We start from the raw sequence: 10,672 nt of genomic DNA, 5'->3' as shown, positions 1-10,672 counted from the left end.
CATTACCCCAGGATTAAGAGCCTGGGCTTTGGAGTAAGACTGTGCTTTTTATCTCTAAAAGTTATAAATCAGATCATATTTCTCTCTTGTTTCAAATCTTCCACAAAGTTTTCACCATGTTTAGAATAAAATCCCAACTCTTTACCATGACCTGTAAGGATCTAGATAATCTGGCCACTGCCTACCTCTGTCATCATTGCACACCACTCTTTACCTTTTTTTTTTTTTTAATATGCCTTCTTTCTGTTTTTTAAACATGTCAGGTCTGCTCTTGCCTCCCAGCCTTTATACTCTTTTCCCTCAGATCATCACATTCCTGGATTGTTCTATTCATGGAATTTTCAGCTAAAGTTTCTTCTTGGGGGAACCTTCCTGACTACTCTGTCTAAATCAGTCCTCTTCTCCCACTACCAGTTAGTTCCTGGCACTTTATGGTGCTGTTTTGTCTTTGTGACACTTAATATCCTCTAGAATTACCTTGTGCATTTATTTGATGACTTTGTTTATTTCCCTTGCCTTGACCTCCCAGAATGTAAGTACCATGAACGCAGGGTCTCTATCCTCAGCCCTTAGACAGTTTCTGGTATGTAGTAGGTACTCAATAAATAAAACAAATCAGTGAATGCTTGCTCCATACTTCCTGTGCTACATGGCTATGAACTAATTGTTTCCATGTGTTTTAGTTCCTTATCTTTACAATGTGGTTGTCAACTCCTGTTTCATTGGGATTTTGTGAGTGTTGAATGAGATTACACAGGTAAGATGACTAGAGCAGAGTGGGGAATAGAACAGGCACACAATAACATGAAGGGTTATTATGATATGCCAGTCTCCATGGAATGCCATAGGAACACAGAGATGATTCTAACAAAGTCCTTTTCCCAGAAGTTCCCAGTCATTATGTTTGAGCAGACATTAGAGTTGCTGCAGGCCTTGGACACCACACCCCACTTTCCCTGTTGAACCTCTCCTGGGAGCCAGACTCTCCCAGGGCCTGTCACATCTGGTTGTTGGGTCATGTTCCTAGGCCTGATTATCCACATTGCCTTGTCTTATTGTGAATAAACAACCAAGATACACTGATAATCCCCGAGATTACAAAACTAACCCAATCCTCTTTTATGGATGAAGCTATTAGACAAGTATTTCTAGGTATAACACAGGGTCTTAGTGTCTCTGTATTTTAGCAGAGAATATGACAGACATTTAGATATTATAGATGAATATGAGAATATGCCTCTTTGACATTAATTACTGTTTAATTAGATAAACCTGAAAAACTCCCAATGTTTTAAAAGTTTAAAAGGCACTCAAGATTACAAACAGTAATGAAGATTCATAGGTAGAAGACTGGATCATTGAATTATAATTTGATTTGATTATACAGGGGGTGTCTACTTTATTCACTTCTCTACCAGTCTGTTGTCACAGTATCCTGAAAGGTGATGAGCCTCTGAGCCTAGTATCTCTGTCTTCTGATTATCTGAACATAGTAAGAAGGCTACAAACTGACGTATGTAGCATACCATTCTGCTGAAAAATACATATTCATACATGAAAGAAAAATAGCAGAAGGACACCAACATGTTAACAGTAGAAATAATATTTCAGTCTTTTTTTCCCTATGCTTTTCAAACTGTGCTGCTGCTTTGACTCCTTATGACTTTTGTGGGTGGAAAAAAACTAATACAAATGAATTGCACACTTTTACAGGATGGGAGAAGGACGACCTGTGAACTTTTCTTGTTAGAAAAGTCTCAGGGACTCAGGTGATTGTCAGTCTCAGAGCAGCCATATCTGAGACGAGGACCAAGGAACAAAGACCAAGTAGCAGTTTCTGAGACAAGGACAACCTCCAGAACAGGTGGGGAGTAGTTCCCAATGGTGCATCATGACAGGTCTCGGTCCCATCTTTTAAGAATTGTGATTATTTTGAAGTTAAGGTGAAGTAAGCTTTGGCTTAATTTTCAGAATAAACTTCTTATAAGTATAGTTATGGAGAGAATGACCATTTTGTTAGATAGTACAGTCCATCTTCAGCAGGTGGCCTTTCTCGAACAGAGATGCTAAAAAGAGGATTTCTATACTGGATAGGGAGTTGGACAAGATGATATTTTATATTTTCTTCTAGGTTAGTAGACATCATTATCAAATCTGCCACTCTTTCTTCTTTATTACTTATACTATATGAGATGGATATTATTTTTATTAGTGAAGAAATTGATGCTTAGACAGGTGAAATAATTTGCTGAATACTCAAGATCTTGCAAGTTTCTTAGCTGGGATTTGAGCTTAGATCTACTTGGCCTCCAAGACCAAAATATTCTATGGTGTTCTGCTACTTTCCAATCTGTGATTCTGTACTCACTTCTTCACTTTCTTTTTCTCTTCTCTTTGTAGATTTCCACATTGCTTTCTTTCTGTTTCCATGACTTAGACAACAATGGCATCTGGTAATATATTTGGCTTTGATTTGGTTCTTGGTATTGATATTTAAGGCAAAGAAATAAATGGATGACTCTTGGATAGCAGAGTCATTATTTATTATTATTATTAATTATTGTTTTTGATGTAGCTGAAGAGATATTGGGTTATAATCTTAAAACTTTCAATGATGAGTGTCTAGAAAAAACAATCTTAAGTGTTTAAAGATTATTCTTTTTTAATACTGAAACTAACAGTATGAGGCTTTCAGTAGAAAAGTAATAGGAGACAAATTGACAGCAAATTGAAAATAAAAACATCTGTCTTAGTGCTGTTCTCATTCTGGGTTCCCCACATTTCTTTTTTTTGAACTGTGTAGCTTCTTCTTTTTGTGTGGAATTGCCAATTCTTCTACATGGATTAATCCCAAAGAGTAGTTTCTCTGCACATTCTCCACCAGACAGTAGCTCTTCATTAGGATGCCTTGATACTCTGGTGTGGTGCCACCACATGTAAGTTACACTGAGCTCCGTGGGACTTGCAGAAGCAGGGCCCATTCTACATATGCTTCAGCCCCACTGTCAAAAATCTTTGTAGTGGTGGCTCCCCGCTACATTTGAATTCTGTTGCTGCAGCAACGAGCTCAAGAAGAGCTTCTGTATGGGAATAGAGCTAAGGAGGATGTTAAGGCTCAGGCGAACTGACCCCTTGACAGCCTAACATGGAGGCTTTTATCTTTGAATTTAACACATTTGTCAACTTGACAGGAAGCCTGGGCTGCAGATTCCTGCCCTTGTGAGACTCTGAGGCCCAGCAGAAAGAGCCCAGGCATGGGAGTCAGACTCACGGGAGGGTGTGGGGGTAAATCCTGGCCATGCAACTTCCTGCGCTAGGATCTTATTTCCCCTGGCTAGAATTCTATCATCTATAAAATGGGATAATAATGACTGTTCATGGGATTTTAGAGAAAATTAAATGGTTAATTATGCAGAAACAAGGATGTGGAGATAAATGGGAATACAAGAAAAACAATAGGTTAAAAAAAAAAAATCATAGCCCTGCTTCACAAATCTTTATGCCTGATTTTTACCCTACTCAAATGTTTGTGAACTGTTGTGGAGATATAGTCTTTGCCTGAGTATTTTGTCAGGCTCAAAAGAGCTATCTTTCAATCTGAGCAGTTTGATAATAATGCCCCCAAAACACCGTGGGATTACACATGAAAATGAATGCCAAGGAAAATAAATAAAATTGATTAACAAAGAGTAATTGCTATTTAATCACAATTTGGGAAACACATTTTTTGCCCTTTATTACAGTCATTCTGTGCTTTAAACTATTGGGTTTTGTCAAAAGAACATACACTTGTAGTGCTTGAAACTGAAAAATAATACATTTTTCAAGCGTTCACCATATCAGTGTCAGAATGGCAATGAAAGTAGTTATTAAAAACCTTAGCTGCACTTTCAAGTAAGAAATAAAGTAAAACATAAATTGCTTTCATGAAATGAAGCTAGTTACCATGATCAATGGTCAATAATAGTATGTGTTATTTATTCTTCCATGGAGCAAGGGGCAAAGAGGTTTGAAAATGAGTGGTTAAATATCAGTCTATTTTATTTAATAAGTGATAGCTATTTCCTACATTAAACAAAACTCCGTCTACTTATCCAGAGATCACATTTCAGTCTCAAATTCAGCTTTGGCTGAATAACCAGAAGCCATCATTGTGGGCCTAAGCTGGGAGATTTTTAGTAAGGATTCTGTGACATGGTCAAACAGAAGACCAAATGGATTTGGTGAAGGCTGGATTACTTACACAAAGTCCAAAGATAAATTTAGTTGAAAATTGGTCACAGGTAGCCTTGCAGTCTCAAAGGGCATTTCTGACTAGACAAACAGCGTCTACCAACATCCCCTCCACTGAAATAAACAGCCGAGTGTTCCCTTGCCACAGGCTGGGTAAATACTAACTAAACCGTCTGCCTGTATGCCAGTCGGAGCAACACTCCCTATTTTTTAGCAAAATATTTTTCCACTCTGGCCATCCAAGAAACTCTCCAAATCCAATACATTTCAATGGAGTTTTTAGGCTTCTCGATTTTTCTCACTATTTATAGCTTTCAGATGTTGGCAGGTACGGGACTACATTTTCTTCAGAATGAAGTTATAAACGGCAGCAGTGCTGTTTCATCATATGCCACACAGTATTAAGTCAGTATTAAAACAATCCTTCTTCTTTATGAATGTCAACATTGACAAAGGCTAGAAAACAAAATAAATGCCTCACCAATATTATATCAGTGGTCATATTTATATTGTGCAGAGTTTTGTGGAGTGAGAAAGTGGAAATGGGATCCGGAGGGAAAGCCCAGTCTGTTCAGGGGTAACGTCTGTTCAGGGAATAGCATTTGTGAGGCTGAAGTACAAAAGTCCAGGAGGCCAGATCTGCCCCTTCTGTGAAACTAAGGCTGAGCAGGGCATAAAAGGAATGTAACAGTGCCTCCAGGCATATAGTATTTAATAAATTACCAACTGCTTGCAAACACAACGCCTTACTGGTCCTTAGAACAACCTTGGGCAATAGAAGAGGTAATTATTCACCCCACTTTATGGATGAGGAAACTCAGTTTCAGAGAGATGACTTAACCGGGGTTACCTTGCTAGAATGTTGTAGAGCCAGAAGTGGAGGCCCAGTCTTCTGATGGCTAACTTTGCTTTTCTTCCCCAACTCACACTGCTTCTCCAAGAATTCAGCCCATGGAGCTTTCCCAGGCTCACCGGAGAGACAGTCTATTCACATGTAAAGGCCAGTGAATAAAGAGAAAGAGACAGTAAAGGGATAGGTTAGAGAATAAAGTGCAATATTCCAGTTGCTAGAAAAGGATTATATTGGGCAGGTTAGGAGGTGATAGTCAGGCACATCTGAAATGTGGAAAAGTTGAGTTTAAATCACCAGTTTTGTCACCAACCAGCTAGGTGACCTTTGGTGTCCTCATCTGTAGAGCTTTAAGGACACCTTGGGGATTCTGGTAAAATCACCACAATGAAGCTTTTTGGGGTCACTTGAGAGACAATCTTTAAGATCTTGCCCTAGGCCACCTGTGGCAGGATTCATCAAGGAGGCATGATGTGAACTAAGGAACTATAGCAACAGAGAGGGAAAGGAGAAGGGAAATATGGACAGGGAAATAGTTGAGTCCAGTTATGGTGGCAAGGGTGGGTGTGCTGCTTATGTGGGAGAGTAAGGAGATTCTTGATGGATAGGTGATACAAAAACAAAATATGTGCAAAGTTCAACCATTACCAAGTCAGTTTTATCCATAGAGTTCATCAGTCTGGACATTTCAGGTCAAAATTTACTCCTTTATCCTTTAACCAATTATCAGGACAGTTGTCCTAAGTCCTCCTTCTTTCCCTCTCCCCTTCCTCCCGCCCTCCTTCCTTCTATCCACCTTCTTTCCTCCTTTCTTCCTTTCTGCCTCTCTCCTTTCCTTCCTTTCTCCCTCCCTTCCCTCCTGCCTTTCTCTTCCTCTCTCCTTTTCTTCCCTCTTTCCTCCCTCCCTTCCTTCTACTTTGCCTGCTTGTAGACACAGATTTCTCTGGAGTATATTTCAGGAGGGGTGGATTTGTTTGTCTAGGGCAGGGCTGTCAAATACAGGTCATGCATGCTGCCACACCCCTGCCATGACAGACAATGCTAATCAATCACTGTTCTCTGGGCATGATCTCAGGATTAATTTCAAGGTGCATGGGTTGGTTAGAGTTGGCTCAAGTGACGAGAGTTGTTTGCCAACATAAATCTAGGACACAAATGGATCAAATATGGCTTTCCATTTTCAAAAAGGTTAAAGTATACTAGAAAATATACTTCCTTTAACCTTTTAAAACATTCCACCCCCACCCCCTACTGTTTTAATCTCAGCAAGAGCCTCAAGCAAGAATAGACAAATGTTATTTGAAGACATCATTTAGTGAAGCGAGAGTCTAGCAAAGATTTTTTAGAAGCCTGAATATGTTTCATGAATGAATATCACCTTTTGAATATTTTGTCATACAAATTGACTTCTGGACATTTTGATGTTTGCTTCATGTAAATTTGAATTTCCCTAGTGCTAAAATTTGGTTTCTCTGCTTTAATGCAAATACATTATATGTGTACATAGACGTGGAAGTTATGAGCTTAGTTTCTGAAGCCTATGTTGGAACCCCAGCTCTGTCTGTTTCTAGCTGAGTGCCCTTGAACAAGTCAGTGTTACCTTTCTGAGCTTCAATTTTCTCATACTGAAAAAAGTAGTAATCATCATTGTTATCTCACAAGCTTATGGTGAAGAGTAAATGAGATAATTCATGTATAACATTTAGCATAGTATCCTGCACATAATAATACTCCACAAATGTAAGTTTGTGTGTGTTGTATGTAACTACTACTGTCTATCCAGGGTGAATTAAGGACTCTGATGCTTATTGAATTGTTTGGCTAGATGTTACATTTCTTTGCTTTTGTGGGTTTAAGTCAGAGTTTTAATGCTACTTGAATTCTGTTTTGTGGTTCTATCATGATTTTTTTGTGTGTTTAAACTCCAAGAAAAATGTCCTCTTTCTTGGTAGCTGATATATTCAAACCACCAGTGCTGGAAGAAAAATAATCTGTCATTGAAGTAGATGAGAGTTGACATGACAGACTGTGCACTCTATCTTAAACATTCATAACATGCATAATATGGTCCCTATGGAATGAAATAACTCCTTTAGAGTCTTTGCAGGCCCTTGTATCATGGGTCTCCTAGAGCGAAGCCATTACAATTCTAAAGCACCTATGCCTGCTTGGGGAATAAAACATCAAGGAAAAAAAAGGCATTTCACATACCAAACAATTGACATTTCTATATTGTTTAGATGTGTGTGCCTACATGTGCACAAAAGTATGTGGATGATGCACATAGGTGTGTGGTGTTTTGAACTCTGGTGTTTGATATATTATTGCTTACTGGCTAGAAGTAATTTCTTCAGAATCGGAAACACTTGCAATCCTGATTTTATTATGTTATTGGTCATGTGATTTTGAAAAAGCTCCCTGTTAAAATCTTAGGTAACTCATATTTAGAATGTGGATAACCATATCTTCATACTCTTTCATAGGAAGGATAAACTCATGTGAGATAATACATGTAAAATATATAGTAAATATTTGGCACATTTCAATCTCTCCAATAATAGAGCCATTAATAATGATAAATAAGTAAAACAAGTAATTAAAATTATGTCCATGGCAAGGCAAACTGGTTTTCAGCTTCATTATTCAATGTCCTGCTTTGATTTTTATTTTATAGAATAATCATTTGCTAGCTTAAGTAATACATCATTCCTTAATTATAACTGTCAAGTGAAGACTTCACTAATTTATGCCTCTTCAGAGAAATATAAGCACTTGAGCAAATAACTAATATTCTGACCCTGAGTTTCCTAATCTAATAGGAAAGTCTATCTCAGTGACTGCATTCTGTCATAGCCATTCCTGTTGAAAGGATGAAAAGAAATAATGGATTTTACAGGTCTGTGTGAGGCACAAACTGGCCATACAACTGGAGAAAGGATATAAAATTGTATATACTTATGAAATACTCAAATATTAATAGGCAGTGTCTAAAGAAGACCAGAACATTTGAATAAACAAACAAATAATCAGTCCAATAGCCAAGTGGAGATTTTTATATTTTCTAAGTATTCTTCTCAATTGAAAGAGTTGACTTGTGCAGTGCATGCACTGCATAATGACATTTTGGTCACTAAGTGTGAATATGTGACTGTGGTCTCATAAGATCATAATACTGTATTTTTACTGTACCATTTTATGCTTACATATGTTTAGTACACAAGTATTTCCATTATGTTACAGTTGCCTACAGGATTCAGTATTCAGTACCGTGACATGCCTTATAGGTTTGTAGCCTTGGGGCAATAGGCTATACCATATACTCACTTGCGTAGTAGGCTATACCATCTAGGTTTGTGTAAGTACACTCTGACGTTTGCACAATGATGAAATTGCCTGATGATGCATTTTTAGAATGCATCCCTTTCATTAACTGATACAGGTCTGTATTTGTTTGTAATAAGAAATTACAGTACAATTTCTTATTACAAAATGTACAAAATTTGTAAATGTACAAAATTTACAAAATGGTAAATTTTGCCTTTAACATTTTTTTGGAAATAAATGGCATTCCCAAAAAGCCTCTTGGGCTTGTAACTATGCTACATTTCCACGTTAGCTACATCAAGATAATAACATTTGATCAACACAGTCTGCTTGGAGTGACCAGATACTACTGGGTCTCTCTTGCTCACACTACTGTGGATATGCAACAACAAACAGATTTTGCCAGATGTTCCAGTATAAACAGCTTCTCTGCTGTCAAAACCTAGAGTTGAAGTGCAGAAGGGGGATATTTCAACCTTCTTCATACTGCAGTAGAGAAGGAACCATTATTATTTACCCAACTTTTCAAAGGTAAACATTAAACCAATTTAACAATTTAATTTTAAGAAGAGTGAATTTGAAATTGGGAAACAAATCTACCATTTACTTCCATGTATTTTTTCTGACATCTGTAAAACAAGGCTAATGATACTCCACAAGACTCTTATAAAACATTAAAAAATTTTCCTGAGAAATTCATTTGTACATAACAAAATACTGCAACTATATAAATTAGTAAGATATTAGCCTAGTCTTTTTAAATTCTCACTGAGGTTGTGCTTATTTTGTGGTGTTTAGAAATTTACTTGAATCGTTAACTCATTCAGGTTAAAATTTGGCCTCTGGAGCAAGAAAACTGTATATTTGCGCTCAATTATATCAAAAAACTAGTGTTAAGCCCAGCTGGTTCTGTCCGGGAAAGATGACAGTGGCTGGAGCAGCATCCAAGGAGCCACTGGTGTAATGGTACACCCAGGAGTTGGGGAAAACTTTCGGTCTGGATGTCAGCAAGGAGATCATGCACAGTGCTTCCAAAAAGATGAAACTTTAGATGGGCAGAAATCAAGGGACCAGCTAAAGCTGGGTAGGAGGAAAGGGAGAGACAGACAGGAATTTCCTGTATTTGCTGAACCTGACACAGCTGCGGAGGTAAAACACCTTTTAATTTGCCCAAAGCATGAGAGAACAGCAACTCCTTTAAGAAGAAGACAAAGTTTGTCAATTTACACACAAGATGGGGACCCACAGGCTTGCAGTCTGCTCCCCAGTTGCCATCCTTGTGATTGCCTGGGCCAGAAGTACAAGCTCATCAGTAGCTCTCTGATCTGTGGGCCTGTTGTTTGTGAACAAGAGGGTGCCAGCCCTTGCTTATTCTGTGTCACAACGGCATGTACTCACGAAGAACAGGATATTTTGCAGCATGACTCAAATGAGAGCCAGAAACTGCTAAAGAAGCTTATGTCATTGATAGAGAATTCTGGAAAGGTGGACAACTCTGCCAAGGACTTTCTATGTCATCGAGAATTTCAAATTATGTCTGGTCTGGAGAAGGATATCAAGCACAAAGACAGGCTGTTAGAGTTGGATAGAGCTAGTTTTCAAAGGACCCTAGTCACTGATGCTGATCAGATTTTTTGCCAGTGACTCTAACCAGTGGTTGTCCAAACTTGAGTGGGAAATCAAATGAGAAGCAAGAAGAGGAGCTGAGAGAACTTCGACATACCTCCCGACTCTCTAAGAAGGTCACCATTGACTTTACAGCAGGAAGATCCTGGAAGAAGAAAATCCATTAGCAGAATATCACAGCAGACTAGATGAGACAATACAGGCCATTGCTAAGGAAACCTTGAACGAGACACTGACCCCATTTTGTATATCTCCTGAAGAGCCTTTGGGAGTTCTGGTAAATCTCAGCACATAGCAGTCCCCTCCCCAGTGGGTTGACCATGCAGGTGCAGCCTCACAGAAGAAGGCTTTCCATTCAGCAGGATTGGGACTAGAATTCAACTCATTTCAGTACTTCTTGTGAATCCAGGATCAAGACTTTCAGGGAGGTTTGACAGTGGCTCATGTCTCTCTATACATCAGCCCTGGGTTTCTCAGCTTGTTAAGAGGGATTAGAAAATGATGGAGTGCAGATCCTGGTACATCTCCCACCGAGGACAACTTTGGATAGCAGTCCTAGTCAAAACCTCCTACTGCCTTCAAGAAGTCTCAGAACTCCAGGTTAGGTATCATCTTCTTCATAGGAAAGATGTGGAATTC

At 38.5% G+C, this 10,672-nt stretch overlaps 1 pseudogene; it reads left to right on the top strand.

The window, feature by feature from the left end:
• Nucleotides 1-4,775: 4,775 nt before the first annotated feature.
• Nucleotides 4,776-10,407, top strand: LOC105526238 (annotated as a pseudogene).
• The last annotated feature ends 265 nt before the right edge of the window (nucleotides 10,408-10,672 follow it).

This window comes from Colobus angolensis, unplaced genomic scaffold, assembly GCF_000951035.1.
Source record: "Colobus angolensis palliatus isolate OR3802 unplaced genomic scaffold, Cang.pa_1.0 Scaffold58, whole genome shotgun sequence".
Lineage (NCBI taxonomy): Eukaryota > Metazoa > Chordata > Mammalia > Primates > Cercopithecidae > Colobus > Colobus angolensis.
Note: the sequence above shows the minus strand (reverse complement) of the source record. Positions and strands in the feature narration are given on the sequence as shown.